At 44.0% G+C, this 16488-nt stretch overlaps 1 protein-coding gene across 1 annotated transcript in view; it reads left to right on the top strand.

Annotated features, from left to right (window-relative positions):
• Positions 1 to 3596: 3596 nt before the first annotated feature.
• Positions 3597 to 16488, top strand: part of JADE3 (jade family PHD finger 3) — a gene marked incomplete at its 3' end in the record, with an annotated part of 65175 nt that continues 52283 nt past the window's right edge. The window contains exon 1 of the mRNA XM_080613196.1: positions 3597 to 3642. The remainder of the gene's footprint in view (positions 3643 to 16488) is intronic.

Here is a 16488-nt window from a genome sequence, read left to right as displayed (position 1 = left end):
TCCTATTCTTATTTCTTCTCCAGGATACCGTGGCATGTTTGTTTTTTTCTTTCCCAGCCTCTGATCAGAGATAGCAGATTTAGTAAAAAAAAATGTTTTTGTTCTGAAATTCACTGCAATACTTCTAGGTATTTCAATTAGAGATGCTTCTTCCCGGGCTCCAGTCCATGTTAAACTCTGTGTGACCCTGCTTCTCAGATGTTAAACATTACTTCAGTGTATCTTTCTCAATGCCCTAATAGGCACCCTTTGCGCAGCTGAATAATGACCTGGTTCAACTTGAGTATGGTATTACATGTATACATTATTTTATCCTCACCATATCTCTTATACTTCTAGTTTCCTGAGCATTCCTCCCTTGGGAAGACTTCATGTTTGCACTATATTTTATCAATGTGTTAACATCTGGCTTTGTAAATTCCTTATATTCTCTAGGTGCATAAGAGCATCTGTAGTTCATCCTTTCCCAAGAAAATGTGGAAACTGTGTTGCATATGTATTTTAAAAGCACAACAGTGTACAATCTGCTTCCTATTTATTCATTTTGCTCCATGTTGCTTCCTATAGAAATGCATCTGAATGTAAACACAATTATGTGTAAATTCTTATCAAGTGGTAAATAGTTTACCAGGAGTTACAGAGGATGAGATTTGAAAAAAAAAAAAAATAGAAATTATTTGCACATAAAAGCATTTATTGAAATTAGAAGCCTCCCAGTCTTTCTGCCGTGAGTTTTTCCGTGTCACCTATTTTTTAGCGCTAAGCCCATCATGTACAGCTGTGGATTAGAAATAGGGATTTGGATGTCATCTTGTCATCTTCTCCTGACATATGACAGACAGTGCATGAGGAGGGGAGGAGTGGTGTGTGATTCCAGGCATGGGAGATGAAGATAGCTGTGCAACACCTTTTGTGGGCTGGGCTGCATCTGCTCCTGATAAAGTCATTCACATATAAAGTAATCTGGCAGGAAACTTCTCATTGGAATGTTTCCTTCACTGATGGGAATATACATTTGTCATTGTCCTTCAGAATGACAGATACTTTAAATGCTATAAATCTCCACTAAGCAGATTTCATGGACATACAAGAATAGAAAATACAAGTGAAGGTACAGGTACTTGAAAATAGTTTCTGTTTAAATCAGTCAGGCTTCAAATTCTTTTTATGATTAAGAAACAGATCTTTTTCTATTGCACATAGACCTGGCTTTATCACTCTGAATTCTCTTAATTTTGGACTTCAAATCTCTTGTCTCATGGCTGTATTGCCTGCCCTGCTGCCTGGACCACCTGGTTTGATAGACAGGATTCCACAAATGGTGATGACTGGGGGAGTGTTCTTGCTGTTTTACTTGAGACTATGGTTTTCAGAAGCTGCTCAGAGTGGTTTCCTGGCAAGTATATATTAATGAACAGAAGGGTGATCATCGGTGCATGAAGGAAGTCATACATGTCGGCGTCGCTATTTGGTTGCAGTCTAACTATATTTGTAGAAAGCTATGCTACATATTACACACAGAAATATTAACCAGATAGACAAGAGAAAAAAGATTATTGGGTTGTTTAGGGTTGTTTTTTTTTTGCAGCACCAGCAAAAAAAGGACTTCTTTGGAAGTCTTTGGATTAGCCAGCTGTGATTTACAATCAGAAGCCTACATGGATTCAGTGAAAGCTGACTTGGACAGGTACTTGGAGAAGTGATCTGTTGCGGGCTATTGAACAGATGTGCCACACGTCCTGCTTGGGAATCTGAGTAAGAGCTATTGGAGGTTTGCAGAGTACATGAGGGAAGATCCTTATTGTGGATGCCCACTTGGACCAGGAGAAAGTCAATGTGTGTGTGGGGGGCTGTGACTTTCTACAGCAGGTGGGAGGCTGTTGAGGTAGGTGGAACATTTGGCTTGAACATTTTGCCTTTCTTGTTATCCATTTCACCTTGTCCTTTGGCTGGCATCTGGGAACACCATAGAAGTGCAGCTCAGGCATGCCAAACCATCCCTTCCACACTTGCTGCTTGTCTCTTTATTCATAGAATCATAGAATGGTTTGGGTTGGAAAGGACCTTAAAGCTCATCCAGTTCCAACTTCCTGCCATGGGCAGGGACACCTTCCACTAGATCAGGTTGCTCAAAGCCACATCCAATCTGGCCTTGAACACTGCCAGGGATGGGGCAGCCACAGCTTCTCTGGGCAACCTGTGCCAGAGCCTCACCACCCTCACCTAATATCTGATGTTAATCTCCCGTCAGTTTAAAGCCATTCTCCCTTGTCCTGTCACTACATGCGCTTGTAAAATGTCCCTCTCCAGATTTCTTGTAAGTGCTCTACAAGAATATTTTTTCTTTGTACTCCTTGTTACTATATTTTTGTTGTTTCTTCTCTATGCTTGGCCTAGGCAGGAGGGCTGTATCCCATACTTGAGACTCCAGGTTTGATTTCCTTCTCTGCTGAGTTTCCATAGTCTTTCCATGCCTCAGTTACTATGTGCACAGACCACAGGGCCGCAGCAGCTGAAGGGTGTTCTGCAGATACATCTCTTTGAGGCAGTCCTTCTGGTAAAGAAGGCAGAAGGGTTTTGCAGTGTGTTTGACGCAAGTGACACTTGGTAACAGCAGTCTGGGAACTATGTGTGGGTGTGGGGCCTAATAATGGAGGAGGTTTGCCAAATTTTTGCTGTTGCTTCCTCTATTCTAACTGATGCCCCCTACTGTGCTTTCTATCAAATATTGTTTTGATGGCGAACTCTGTCATGGGCCAAACAATTAGCACCGATAACTGGCTAAAAGCTACCCCAAGGCTTGCTTTATGATCACCATTTTACAAGTTGTGCCACTCATATAAACTGTTCTCAATTTGGTGCAGGACCTGGTGGGGATGGGTGCGTGATGCCCTGAGAAGCTGTTGGAAGGCAGGTGGGATGTGCCGGGGTGCCTGGCCACCTCAGCCCCACCACCAGTTGCCCTGCCCAAAGCTGGGTCTCGGCAGCGGGTGGCTCTGGGGCCACGGACTTCCACTTGCTGATCACCTGCGCTGGACACCTCAAAGGGAGAAGCACCGCCTGAGTGCGACAGGAGCCAACAACCGCTCTCACCGCGCCCCGGCGCGGCATAATCCCCTCAGCCCTGCCGGCCGGCCGCCCGAGGAGCTGTTACTGAGGCCTCCCCCTCGTCCTTTCCCCTCAGTCCCCTTCCCGCTCGTTCGCCGGGGTGGGGACCGACTCAGCCGGCGCAGCTGGCAGGAAGGCCCGGCAAGGGAGGGAAGGGAAGGGGAAGAGGCGGGGCCTGCAGCCCAGCAGTGTCAATAATACAATAGGGCTCTTGTGTGGCTGCCGCCGGAGGAGGAGCGGGGCCTGGCTGCAGGCAGGCAGGCGGGCGAGCGAGCGAGCCGAGCCGAGCCGAGCCGCCGGCACGCAGGGCGGGAGCCGCCGCCGGCCACGGACCCAGGCGGGCGGAGGCGATGCGCGCCGTTGCGGGACGGCGGCATCACCAGCAGCAGGAGCAGCAGCAGCAGCCGCCGCCGTCGTCGTCGTCGCGGCGGGAGCGCCAGCCCTGACGGCCGCGGCCGCCCACGCCGGCGAGCAGAGGAGGAGCGGGAGGAGGCGGCGGCGGCGCGCCGGGCCGTGCCGCGCCGGCGGCGGGAGGTGAGCGCGGCCCGGGCTGCCCGCATGGAGGCGGGGCGGGGGGCGGGCGCCGGGCCGCCGGGGCCGCCGCGCTGGGCCTGTGCGCGGGGGAGGCGCCGGGCCTGCGGCGGGCGGGAGGCGGTGGCGGCATTTGGCGCCAAGGCCGGGCAGGAGGAGGGGGAGGAGGAAGCAGCGGCGACAAGGGGGAGGCTGCGGGTCCTGCGGGTACGTGGGGCCGGGAGCGGTGGTGGAGGCCGTGCCGGGCGGGCAGCGTCCCTGAGGTGCCGTGGCGAGCCGCGCTCCCGTCCATCTGTCCGGCGTGGGCGCTGCGGCCCCAGCCGCGTCCAGAGGGAAAAGTTGCGGCTGTTCCGCCGGGCCACCGCACCGGCCCCGCGCTCGGGGGGCCGTGCCCGCAACGGGCGGCAGCGGCTGGGCGCCCCCAGCGAAGCGCCCTTTTGTTCGCCGCAGCCCGGAGAGGCGGCGACCCGGCGGTCCCCGAGCCGGCGTGGCCCTGCGGAGCGGGGCTGGGCGTGGCGGGCAGGCGGGCCGACACAGCCGAGCGGTTGTCCGCTGGTGAGCACCGCTCCGCCGGTATGTCGAGGAACTTGCTAGAACTGAGTTTGACAATGAAGCGGTAGCGCTGCCCGGCCCGCCGCTGCCAAGGTAAGTTTTGTGATGAGCAGCAGGCGCGGGTAGCGTCCAGGAGTACCGTGCACTTGTAGGGGTAGGAACGGGAAGGGCCCGGCTTCGGCTCTTCAAATACAACCTTCCTCCCTCGCACGGTGTTTGCTGGGATGTTGCCCGTCTTTCTGCAGAGGACGCACAGCGACCAGTACGGTTAGCCTCAGGGGATGTAGCAAAAGTGGCACTTGCAAGTAATTCTGTAGTGATTGATAGGAAGAATGGGGAGCAGGCACCTCAAAATACGTCTTGACAGGAAGAATAAATGCTGCTTTTTCCTGTTTTATTTAACTACACTTTATAAAGAGCATTTATACTTATTTGAGGAGTTCAGCTATTATTCACAAATTGTTATAATGAGCAGCTACGTACTTTAAAATATCACCAAATTAGTGCAGTGCTTTAAAGGAAACGGGGATGCTGAAGACAGCATCCAGTTGTGTTTAGAAATCCTGTGATTAAAATACACTAGGAGTAACTTGGAATCTATTGCACTTTTCTGTTACTATGAAAGAGCCTTTGCACTAAAACTGAAAGATTAAGAGGGTTGTATTTTGTCTTGGTGCGCACGGAATGTTTCATCTGCAGCCAACTCTTTACGTCATGTTGGTGCTTGTTGTGGGCTGTTCTGTAGAGCATCTCGAGCACACCTGCTTATCTCTGCAAAGCAAGGCTGTATCTTGGCCACAGTTAGAGCTAACATGGAAGTGTGAGAGCTGGGTGGGTTTAGAGAGGGAAAGGCCCACCTGGATGAAGGCACGATAGTGTAACTTTCAAGCCTGCCTCAGAGTTCCTTAGCCTGGATGTCGGAAGCTTTCACCTGCACATACTAAAGGGAAAAAATGCAATTTCAGTTAAGAAAGTGCCTTTTCAAATTAAAAGCAAGTTAATGCTCTTAGATTCCAAAGTTATATTGGGTTTTGCTGTTGGTTTTGGGTTTGGCTGTTTGGTTTTTTTTTAGCTGAACTTCTAACCTCTTTCCAGACTGGACATGACATGCCCTATTCTTAATGCCAAAGAGGAGCAGGACAAAAAGCTCTCTTCTCCAAAAGTTGGGCTTGAGATGCAATAGAAGTCATCAAAATAACAAGAGCTGTTTCTATTGCCTGTCTTTCACTTAATGTTTCCTCTTTCTAGGTTCATTTTGCAGAACAGGCCTCTCTTCGCCAGCAGGAAAATTTCCCCTGAGTTGGGTCAGTCAGTGCAACTGTGGGTTTGGGTTTTTTTGTTTATTTGCATTATGTAGCAGGAACCTGCGAAGATTTACTAGAGAGCTGATGCAGGAGCATCCGCAGTGGCATTTATTGGCAAGGATGTGTGTTAATTTGGGATCTCATTAAAATCCTGAAAATCCGCTGTGAATGTAAAAGGCTTGGCTAGAGGATCTCAGTGTGTTAGAATGAACCCAGATTTTTCCTTCTCCATGGTTCTGTGGACTTCCTCCCTGTGGCAGAAAATCAGGAAGTTTCCATGTGGAATTTATTGGGATACCTGAGGTTGTTGTAGACTTTTAGTTTTCAAAATACATATAGTTTTTATAGAGTTGGGTGGCTCACTTAGGACAATTTCCAAAGGCTGCTCATTTACTTGTCCAGCTCTATGTGGGTGCACCTCAGCAGGCACGCCTACATGCGGTCGCTGTAGTAGCTACCATGTGCTGAGTGCTGTAGAGCATTTATCCCAAAGAGCTTGCTGTGGCTCACCTGTGGGGTGTCTTGACTGGTGGCCTGAACTCTTGCCTGGCATGATATGATGGCAGGTGCCCAAGGCCATGGCAGAAATGGCTGGATTTGTTAGACCTGCTGGTGAGAAGTGAAGTTAAACCCAGTACAAGCTGCCTCGAGTTTGAGTTTGAAATTGATACCCCTATGTTGCTCCCTGGGGGCTATTTAGGTAGCTTATTTCAATCTTTGAAATTGTTTTCTGACCATTATGCCCCACAGGGTAAGGAGCATGGCTTGATGTCCGTATATTTTTGTTTAGCTCAGCACAACATATCTGGACTAGGAACATAGACCCATGTTTGTAGTGCAGCTTCTGTGATCCATGGATTAAAATGTTATATAAACCTCTGTTTCTGTGGTTCATCTTTCTCCTTTAGTCCCTAGAAGTCTCCTTTAGAATTGGTTTAAGGTTTTGAGGGCTCTTACCTGAATAGGTTTGGTAGTGTAATGTTATGTACACTTCAGAATATACAGAGCAATTTAGTAACAAAGAATTTGAAAGTTAATATTTTATTAAGTGTGGGGATCATTCTCTTGATATATTTTATAACAAACTTGCTGTTCTGTCTAGGTCAGTGATGTCATTGCTTCTTGCATTATAGCCAGAAATGGACTTAGTCAAAACTTGCAGTTTAATCATGCCAGCTTAATTTCTCACCACTCCCACAACTTTTGTGGGAACCATAGCTAAGGGCTCCCAGGGGCTTCTGAATTTCTGGAGAGGGGAACCCTTCCTCTGGAATCGTGTGGTATTTCTCTGAAGATTTGAAAGTGGTTATGACACTTGAGGCTTCATGTAATTTGAGACATAAGCACAATTTTTACATACTTTACTTAAAATGGAAACTAACAAGTTAATAATAGCTCTTATCGGGGGATATTTATGTAATGGAAGCCAACAGATGCTATTTGCATCTCGAAGAGCTGATGTATAAAATGTTATGTCAGGGCCCTGGCAGGTTTTGTGCTGGCGGAGGCTGGGTCAGGTGGGAGTGGGCGATGCTGGAGATCTGTAGTGCTTGATGGCACCTCTGAGAAGTGAGATAACTATATGAAATTTTGCATTTTAGCACACAGTTGATTTTAGCTTAATGCTGCTATTTAAAATAAATAAGAGTGTGAGGTGATTTATATTTATCCATGTTAAATGATCAATTACACTGTCACTTTAAAGTGACTTTTCTTTAAAATATCTTCTAGCTACAACTGCACATCTGATGTTCAGGACCCCTAAAAAGTGTGTTTATAAATACTAATTTTACTGATGCTTCAACTTACTTCAGCTGTAAGATGATATCTGGCACAGAAGTATTAGAAGTGTGATGTGACAGCCTGGGTGTTGCCTTCTGTGGAGTGATGTCTGTGTAATTACTAACCACCTCCCTGTTTCTCTAGGCTGTTCTCTCTTTCGTATTTATTTAGTTCCCAGTCACCCTTTTCTAGATGGCATCTGAACTTTTCTAGCATTTAAGATCTTGTTTCAGTGTGTAGGAGACAAGGAATTTTGGGATTAAAGCACTCTGGGACGTGTGATCTTGGGCCTAATGAAATCTCCTGCGTTTGCAGAGCTGTAATACAAGCTTTACTGGGATTTAAAGAGATGGAAGAGACCCTGAGCTGTGAGCGTGGCTGCGGAGGCTCCGCTGGCACTTGTTAAGTCACCCTGTTCAGAGGAGCAGGAGAAGGTGGGAGTATAAGCTTATGACTGCTGCTGCTATTTGTTATAACTTTCTCCTGGATTAAACACTGGGATGCTTGCTTTAGCTTGTTAAAACTTTGCTTGAAAACTTTGGAGTGCTTTCCTTCTTTAACGTACACCTGCTATGGCATTAGATTACAGAGCTGTGTTTCTTGCTTATTGAATTGAATGCTGAACATAACATATCGTGTCATTAATGCCTCCTTGTGTTTTAATTAGAGCTGTAGGGAGATGTTAAAAAACAGGTTTATACACATGCCTGACTGGTTGCTAAATTGAATATGCTTGTCATACGGTCTTGAGGGAATTATGTACTATTTTGCTAATCTGCTGTCCAGGGCTTTCCCCACGTGCACCTTCTTTATCCCTTTTTCCCCGTTAATTCTGAAAAAAAAAAATCCCAACCAAATTCTCGAACGTTTTCTGACGGTCTCTCTTAGCTGCTAAAAGCTCCTGACTGTGTGGTTGGCTTTGCTGCAGCTCTTGTTCATGTGCTAGAGAGCAGTTTTGCACCTGCTCAAGTGGTTTGATGCACAGCAAGTCCAACAGCTTCCAAGGGTGAGTGTTGTGCAGTGGTAGAGTAGATGCTGGGATGCCAAAGGGAGGGGTGGCACCCTGCTTACCAGGCTGTGCAAAGCAAAACAACTGACCAGGAGCATTTATTACACATAGTTAATTCTGCTGCGCAACTGTGTTAACGAATTGTTTTCCAACCTGTGTTTTAAATTTACAGGTAGTTCTTGTTTTGGAACATTCTGTTGGGTAGATAAGAAGTTGGAGGAAAACTTCTGGGTAGGACATGTCTGCCTGCTAAATAGCTTTTAACTGCGATAAATTGTTTATCATGTAATACTGGATGACTGCAATTCTTTAAATGGGCAAATGACATTCTGCTACAAATGTTTGACTGAAGTCTTCTGCTAAAATTATTTCGGTTGTTAGATGCAGTTTGGTTGTTAGGTTAATACACTACTAGGTTCATAACATTGGTGTTCACAGGCACTTGAAAATCATAACCAAACTGTGAGCTTTCATTCATACTACTTTAAAAAAGTGAGTATTGGTTTAACAGACTGGACAATTTTTAACTAATGCTTGCTTTAAAGAGTGTAAGATTGAGAAAGTTATTAATTTTATCCACAAATATTTAAATCTTCCCTGTGTATCAGTTATAGGAGAATAAAATGGCAGTGTTTTCGTTCTGCTGCTAGATAGAAAATACAACATCTTGAACTGCTGGATACCAAAACATAAGCAAAAACGTGTGTCCTGTCAAGGGAAGGAAAGAGTGTCCCTAGTGGGATTACTTGCAGTTTTTAATTCTCTTTGTTGTTCTGCCTTTAACTGCTTCTATTTCTTTATTATTCTTCCAGTGTTAATTTGCAAGATTTAATATCAAAGTGGCTGTAGAGAACTCACTGTTGGAAATAGTGCCATATCTCACCCAGGTTTTGACTTTAATGAAAGAAGAAAAAAGAACAACCAACAAAAAAATCCCTGAAACACTGCGTGGAGCTGAAATACAGAGCATGTTAGCATGTTAGGGATCCACACGAGAAAATGGTAGGCTCAGCAATTATCTGGTGAGGAGGTGCCTTAGCATAAGAGGTAGCAGTAATACCTCTCCCTCTTTTATTAGTACTTGCAAGGGAAGAGGACTAACAAACTTGTACTCCTTTTCCTGCTTTCATGCAAATAGGTTCTTTTCCCAGCAGGTAGCTGACTGAAATAGTGATAACGGGTGATTACTCTGCAGTGCAAAGTAAACCTTGTTGAATGCTGTTTGATAGGAAGGAGAAGAAATGCTCATTTCAAGCACAGAAATTTTTTTTTTTTTTTTTGTCAAGAACTGCTGACGGGTGGTCTGGCAAGGGAAGGGTTACCAGTTGGTCATCAGTGTTCCTGGGCTTTGCTAGTATTAACCTTGTTGGATGGAGTTTTAGCAACTCTTCAGCTTAACTCCAGAGCAGTTGTGTTCTTTTGCAAAAATCAAACTGACTGTCATTTAAGCAACTGAAAGGCAGATACTTAAACCTGATAATGAAGTTGCAGTCTTCCTTATGTTAGCAACATAAACATTCCTAGTGTAGCATAAAATGAGCAAGCTTAAAAAGTAAGTGAAGTGTTTTGTCTGACAAATTTGAACTTGCAGTTCTGCAACAGAATGTGCTAAGAGTGAGGGAGGAGCTACAAGGTTGATCTTAATACAAGGTGCTTGTTAATGAGCAGCAATATTGGAATTTTGCTGTTGGCATACATAGGAAGTAAAGTTCACTTCTGCTTAGTGGTATTGATTCTTATATGGAATTATTTATTTACTTTTTTCCCCCCTAAATAGTTTGTCTGTGTTACAGAAACGAATTTTCTGCACTGTTCTTCCTTTGGTTTGTGCTTCTTCACTTTTGATGTCCAAGAGAAAATAAAAGGTGAAAAAACCTCTGGGATGAAATAATTCCACATTTTTGTATGAGCAAAACCAATGCAGGATGGTTTTGTGTGCTCTTTGGAACTGGTATCCATCAGCTTAGGTAGCTTTGTTTTGGGTTTTGTTGCATTGGTTGGTTTTTGTTGTTGTTTTTGTTTTGTTTTTTGTTTTTTTAATTTTTATTTTTTAAAGCTGTCATACTATAACTTCCCAGTGACATTTTGTGAAAATTTTAGAAGTTTTTCTTTATTCAGGTATTTTTCAGGTGTTTAAGTCTGTTGAAGTTGGTAGCACGCATATTTTTGATCAAAATAAATTTTTATACAGCTTAGCATACAAAGGGTTTACTTGCCCTGGCAATTGGACATCATTTTGCCAGTGACTAGCAGGTTACATGCATGTATGCTCCTGCAGTTTTGATGAAGATCTGACTTTCTGTAGTCTGATCTGTGTGCTTGTACAGAAGTGAAATAGCTGTGGTACAACTGTTATCAAATATAGAGTCTCTGGCCTGAGCTGGATGAAAGAAGAGGAGGTTAAAAATTACTTAATGTGTTGGTACTTAGTGTATTCTGTCCTTCCTCTGTTACTTAACACTGAATATATGTTTCTTTGCTAGGCATGTGGTAGTTTTGTTTTTCTTCCTCTATCAATGCCAGAAAACTTAAGAAGGTGGGACATAAGTTATTAGAGAGCTTGTGCTCTTGACAGTCTTCTCAGTATCAGTCAGAGCCCCGTGACTCCCATTACGTGGATTAATCTGGCTTAAGTGCTTTCTTAGATCTTTTGTTTGGCATCTTCTGTGTACTTGTTCTAGATTTTTGGAAGCCTCTACATGTAACAGCAAACAGGGATATGCATTAATTTACATTGCTGAAGTGGAATAGCTTTTGCAGGTGCCATTTCATTCTCTTTCTAAGATTATTGAAAAGATTATTAAGATTATTCTGCTTGTTCACTTGTGCATGCTTGACTTCCATGTTTCAAACAATCCACTTCTGAGGTACCGAGAGTGTTAAGAGCTGGAAAAAACATCTAAACTAAACTAAAAAAGGGGAAGAAAAAAAAAAAAGCCCCATGTGCACACAACAACTTGAATGTGATTTATAGTTCCTACTTATCTCTCCCAGCCATGTCTCTGATGCCTTTGTAGTCTCAGGTTGGCTGTCCCCTCTTCTTTTTGCCTTGACTTCCCAGCTTTTTCCTTGTTATTGGAGAAAACAGTGTTTCTAGTGAGTGGCTCTGGATCGTCTTGGGACCCTATAAATCAGCTAGGTCAAACTCAAATTGTCTCCTGTACCAGACTCCAGATGCTATGGGCTTCCAGATTATTTGCAGTTGGCCTGAAAATATTTTAGCAGACCTTTGGGTTTGGTTTGGTTGGTTTTGGATTTTTGTTGTTGCTGTTTTGTTGGTTATGTGATTGTTTTTAAATAAGATTTGTGTAGGTTTGCTAGGCCTGATAAAGAGCCACTTTTATGTTGTCAGGTTTTTTATGTGAGGTGTTACTTTCTGTGGCTGGTACATATGTGTGGGTTTACATATGTATAAAAGCATCATCCACTGAAAAATCAAGTGGTTTTTTTTGATATTCATATAAAATAAAGTATTCATGATGTAACACTTCTCAGTGAATGGTTGTATCGATGTGATGAGTATTTTGCTTATGTATTTAACAAAAACTTCTATCCTCTTTATGCCTGTACATATGTAAGTTGTGCTTGGTTAAGCAAGTTGAATCAATGTGATTTAAAGTAAACACAGTTGCTGATGTGTGTTTTGTACTGATATTAAGTATGTTTCAAAAGCTTTTAGGTATCAAGAGGAACTGCTGGAAAAACAAGACAGTGGTAAAGCATTGGTTTAGTGGGGTAACTTTCAAAACACTGAAAAGTAACCAGGATGCAGGTGTCAAATCCTTTCTAATAATCTCTGTTATTTTTTTTATGTCAGAGTGCTTTATTTTTTCCTTTCCTTCTTGAAGTAATTTTAGGGAGTCTATATTAAGCTCATTCTATTGGGGAAACTAGTGTTTCTAGCAATTTGAAGGCGTTGCACTAATGTAGCTGTGTTACAATCATCAGGCTAAAAGGCATTAGTTCAGCCCTTGCACAAGGCCTATAGAAGCTGAGCCTGCTTCACTCCCATACCAGACTTTGGCCATAATGAAGCATCTTTAGATCTGTGACTTAGAGGTCTTGATGCCACATTAAGGTATGCTGTACTACCTCTGCCTGTTCATAGCCTCTTACAGGCTCGTAGAGATAAAATCATTCAGAATTGTGGGTTTAACTGCATGATGGCAATTCCTGAAGGAGAAAAAGCTGAGCTCCTATGTTTACTTTCTCTGTTGAGCTTTCCAGGTCTGACAGGATTATAGCAGGATTATAGAAGTTTTTGTGTTCCAGGTGAGCAGAAGTGATGCAAAACTCTCGAGGAGCAAACCTGTTAAAGCAAGTTGTCTTTTGTTTTTATTCTTCCTCCCTCTGGAGGATCATAATGGTGTTTGGCAAGTTCACAGGGGACATTTGTGCTGTTTGCATGCCTGAAGTGCAGATATACCAGTGTGCTGTGAGGGGCCTCAGAACTGGTGGAAACCTGTTCATGCAACCCATCCATACCAGTGTGAGTGGCAGTCTCTCTATGTCTAGTTTAACCCTTTGCTAAGCAATGTCAAAAGCGTGGCCTCTGCAAACCTGATAACTTTATATAGCAGAAATCTTACCTTACTAAAGTACAAGAAATCATAAAGGTCTGTGTATTTATAGACAATTTTATTAAAGGTCACATATTTATTTTTGACAGCTCTTCTGGCAGTGGGTGCTTTTAAATGAGTAGTTCTCTTGCATTGCAACTCCATCTTGCTAACTCCCACCCTTCCCCAACATACTTGCATCAGAATACTTTGAGAAGAAATAAACTCAAGTTTTGTTGCTTGGGAGTTCTGCTCACAAATTTATCAGATAAATGCTTTGCTAATTCCTGGCTCTGTTTGGGCACTGTCCTTAATTCCTGTTGATTCCACCAAGGCCAAAATTTCCTTGCTCGTTTCTTGGAGCTTATGTGTTTTGTCTGACTGAGTGGGAATGGCTTTGGGGAAGGATTTGTAGTTGACACAGGTTTCTCTTTCATGGCAGTAAAAAAACACCAACTCTTTCTGACCATTTAGGATCATCTTCAAGGAAGGAGTCATTTTTGGTTACTGCTGTGGAATTTGCAGCCACAAAGGATGAAGTTGATGAAGTCTTGTTTACTGTGTTTTCGTGTCTGCTGCTTCATTAATTGTCATTTGATTGTGCTCCAAGTCTTGTATTTTGCGGTCCAAGTGCAAAGCTTGGGTACTTTATTTATTTATGGAGTTTCTTTGCAGGGGGAAGTGACAATCTGAGTGCTAGTGTGCTATTGTGATGATCAGCTGTCTGACCAAGAAAGAACAGGGGGCCTTTCCTTGTGAAATCTCACAAATACCAATGTACTGAGTTTGATGAAGAATGTCAAAAGTACTCTAAATGATCGTGATGAGCAAGTGAAGTTAACACTGTTATTTTTCTCTTGCCTTTAGTTTCTCTGGAAACTGACTGTCATTCAGTTGAATAGACTAAATGTTTTGATAGGAGGTGAGCTGTTTGAGGGCGACTTTTCTGTGGCCACTGAGACTGCCTTCAAGGCCAGGAATGCACAGTGTATTCACTATTTGCTTAAATTCCTTGTAGCCACAGCAGTTACAGAAACTTGAAAATGCCTGTTCTGTAGTCTGTATGAACCCTTCTGTTGTACGTTGGTGAGCATTATAACTTAATATAGCCAGAAGAGGAGGCACAGTCTTTTCTTGACTACCGTCAACCAACTGACATAGCTTTCCTCATGTAATCCAGATGTAAATTATTCTGAATCTTTTGTTTAAACTCACTGATGTCAGCCATTGTGGGTGGGTTTGGTTTTGGTGGGGTTTTTTTTCCCCCTTACTTACATTGACCACAATAGGAACAGAGGCTCAGCAGGCTCATTTGGGTTATAAAAGCTGGTGGTGGCTTCAGGCATGAGCTCCTCCGGACCAGCAGCTGGTGGCCATCCTGCCTGTAAGTGGTCAGAGCTAAATGGCGCAACATAGGTAGTAAAAGTTTGTGCGGGCTGGGCTTCCCTCAGAGCAGTGGGGAATGTCTGCAGATACTTGCATGCTCCAGGTAGCAGCAGCAGAGTCCTGCGAGAGAAAGGGGCCTGGGATCTGGTAGCTGGGCTTGGAAGGTGGGGGGCATTGAGGCTAAATCTTGGTGGACAGAGAAGGGCTGAGAAGGCAAGGTGCAGAATGTGGGATGGCCTTTGCAGGTGTGGCAATCATTGAAGCCTTATGCAACGCAGAATTGAATGTCTGAAGAGTGTGTGTGAGGAGAGGAGGAAGAAAGGTCTAAGCACTGATCTGATTCCTGAAGGTATCTGTTTACAGGGCTGCAAGTCAGCAGTTGAATCTGCAAGAGGAGAGATTTCTGGCATCCTTTCCTGTTTGGTGTGTGATCTGACTGTCCTGAATGTGCTGGGCACTCTGAGTCCCGCCTTAAAAACCTTTTCATTTGCTGCATGGGGAGTTAAAACATTACGAGGTTTGTTGTTTCTTATTGTTTCAGAGGTGTAACTTGAAGGCATTGAAATGCACAGTTTGATATTACTTCAGTCTGAAGTCTAAATCTGGCCCTTCATCTTTTATGTTGTCAGTGTGTGGCGGATCCAGCAAGAAACAGTGATGTTGCTTTTAGCATTTGTGACTCTCATGTGTGTGGTGGGGTCATGGGACTTGCTGCAGAGTGTATGAGAATGGCAAGGCTGTGCCATCAGAAACATAACATCTGTTACCATACTTCAGAGGTTCTCACACTTGGTGAATAGTTTTATTTTTTATTTTAAGATCTCCGCTAAAGATATCTGTAACTGTGCACAAATATAGTTACATTAAATTATGGAAATTCTCTGTGGGAAAAGATGCTTCTAGGTCATCTAGATCATTGCTTCAGCACAGAACATGAAGTAGCTGTCAGTCAGCTCTAGAAAATGCACATAAGTGCATCTGTTTAGGACAGGATGTACAAGTCGAATGAAGTGGGTTGACAGTTAAGATCTGACTGGCCAAAATGTGATTGTGTCTAACAGTTAGACATGTTCCCTTTCCTCAAGAACTGGCTTTATTTTTGTGGTTCCAGATCCTCCTAAATAGGCTGGTTTTGCTGGTCACGGACTTAAGGCCCTGTTCTGTAGCTTCTTGTGGTAGGTAGCACTAAACTACATTTGTTACTTCTGGATTCAAGAAACATCCTGCCAGTCCCTTATACTTGTATCCCAGTTCAGGTGTTCTACTGCAGGCTTCTGCCATGTGCATTTGTGGTCTCTTTCTGCTGCAGTCCTCTGCATTGCAATGTGACTTGCCACGGGGAATATGCACTCCTTGGAGAGATGCACTCTGCAGCAGGCTTAAGTAATACATCTCAACATTTCAACCTGAAAAAGAGGAGCACAGGCCTGACCTGGTGTGTGGACTGCGGCATTACTCACTCTATATCAAAGTATTATAGAATGGTTTGGATTGGAAGGGTCCTTAAAGATGATCTAGTTCCAGCCTCCTGCCACGGGCAGGTACCACTTCCACTAGACCAGGTTGTTGAAAGTCCCTTTCAACCTGACCCTGAACACTGCCGGGGATGGGCAGCCACAGCTTCTCTGGGCAACCTTTTCCAGTGCTTCAGCATTCTCATAGTGAAGAATTTCTTTCTAATGTTTAATCTAAATCTACCTTCTTTCAGTTTGAAACCATTACCCTCTATATCCCTCAAGTCTCTAATGTAGGGAGGAGAGACATAAGAGTGGAACAGCTACTTGGAATTGCTTTGCTCTCACCAGTGTGCAGTGATATGCACATGTGCTGTGCAGTAGCTGATGTACAGTACTTGCTGCTCCACAGTAACATGTTTGCATGGCTAGGTGCTGTCGTGGGTGCAGAAAGGCCAAACAAACCACTTTGTGCAGTCCTCTTCTTTATACTTGGTCCCATTTGTTGTTGTCTTGCCCTTGGGCTGGTTTGAGGAATGCTGAGCTGGAGCACGTTGTTTTGGCAGTGTAACTACCAGGACTCTTGTCCAATCTTTGTTTAAACGTCAAAAGCTGCAGCCTCCAATCCATCCCCTGGGGATATGGACCAGCAGTTCTGTCAGCATGTTGCCTTGATGCTAAGCCTAAAGTTTTGGGTTTCAGTTCGGTGGTTTTTTGTTTTGTTGTTTTGGTTGTTTTCTTCCCCCCATTTCTTCTCCTTAAATTTATCCCATTACCTCTGATCTTTTACAGACCCATGCCTA

Source organism: Psittacula echo, assembly GCF_963264785.1.
Source record: "Psittacula echo genome assembly, chromosome: 3".
In the NCBI taxonomy this organism is placed as follows: domain Eukaryota; kingdom Metazoa; phylum Chordata; class Aves; order Psittaciformes; family Psittacidae; genus Psittacula; species Psittacula echo.
The sequence above is the reverse complement of the archived record's forward strand: the minus strand, read 5'-3'. Positions and strand labels throughout refer to the sequence as shown.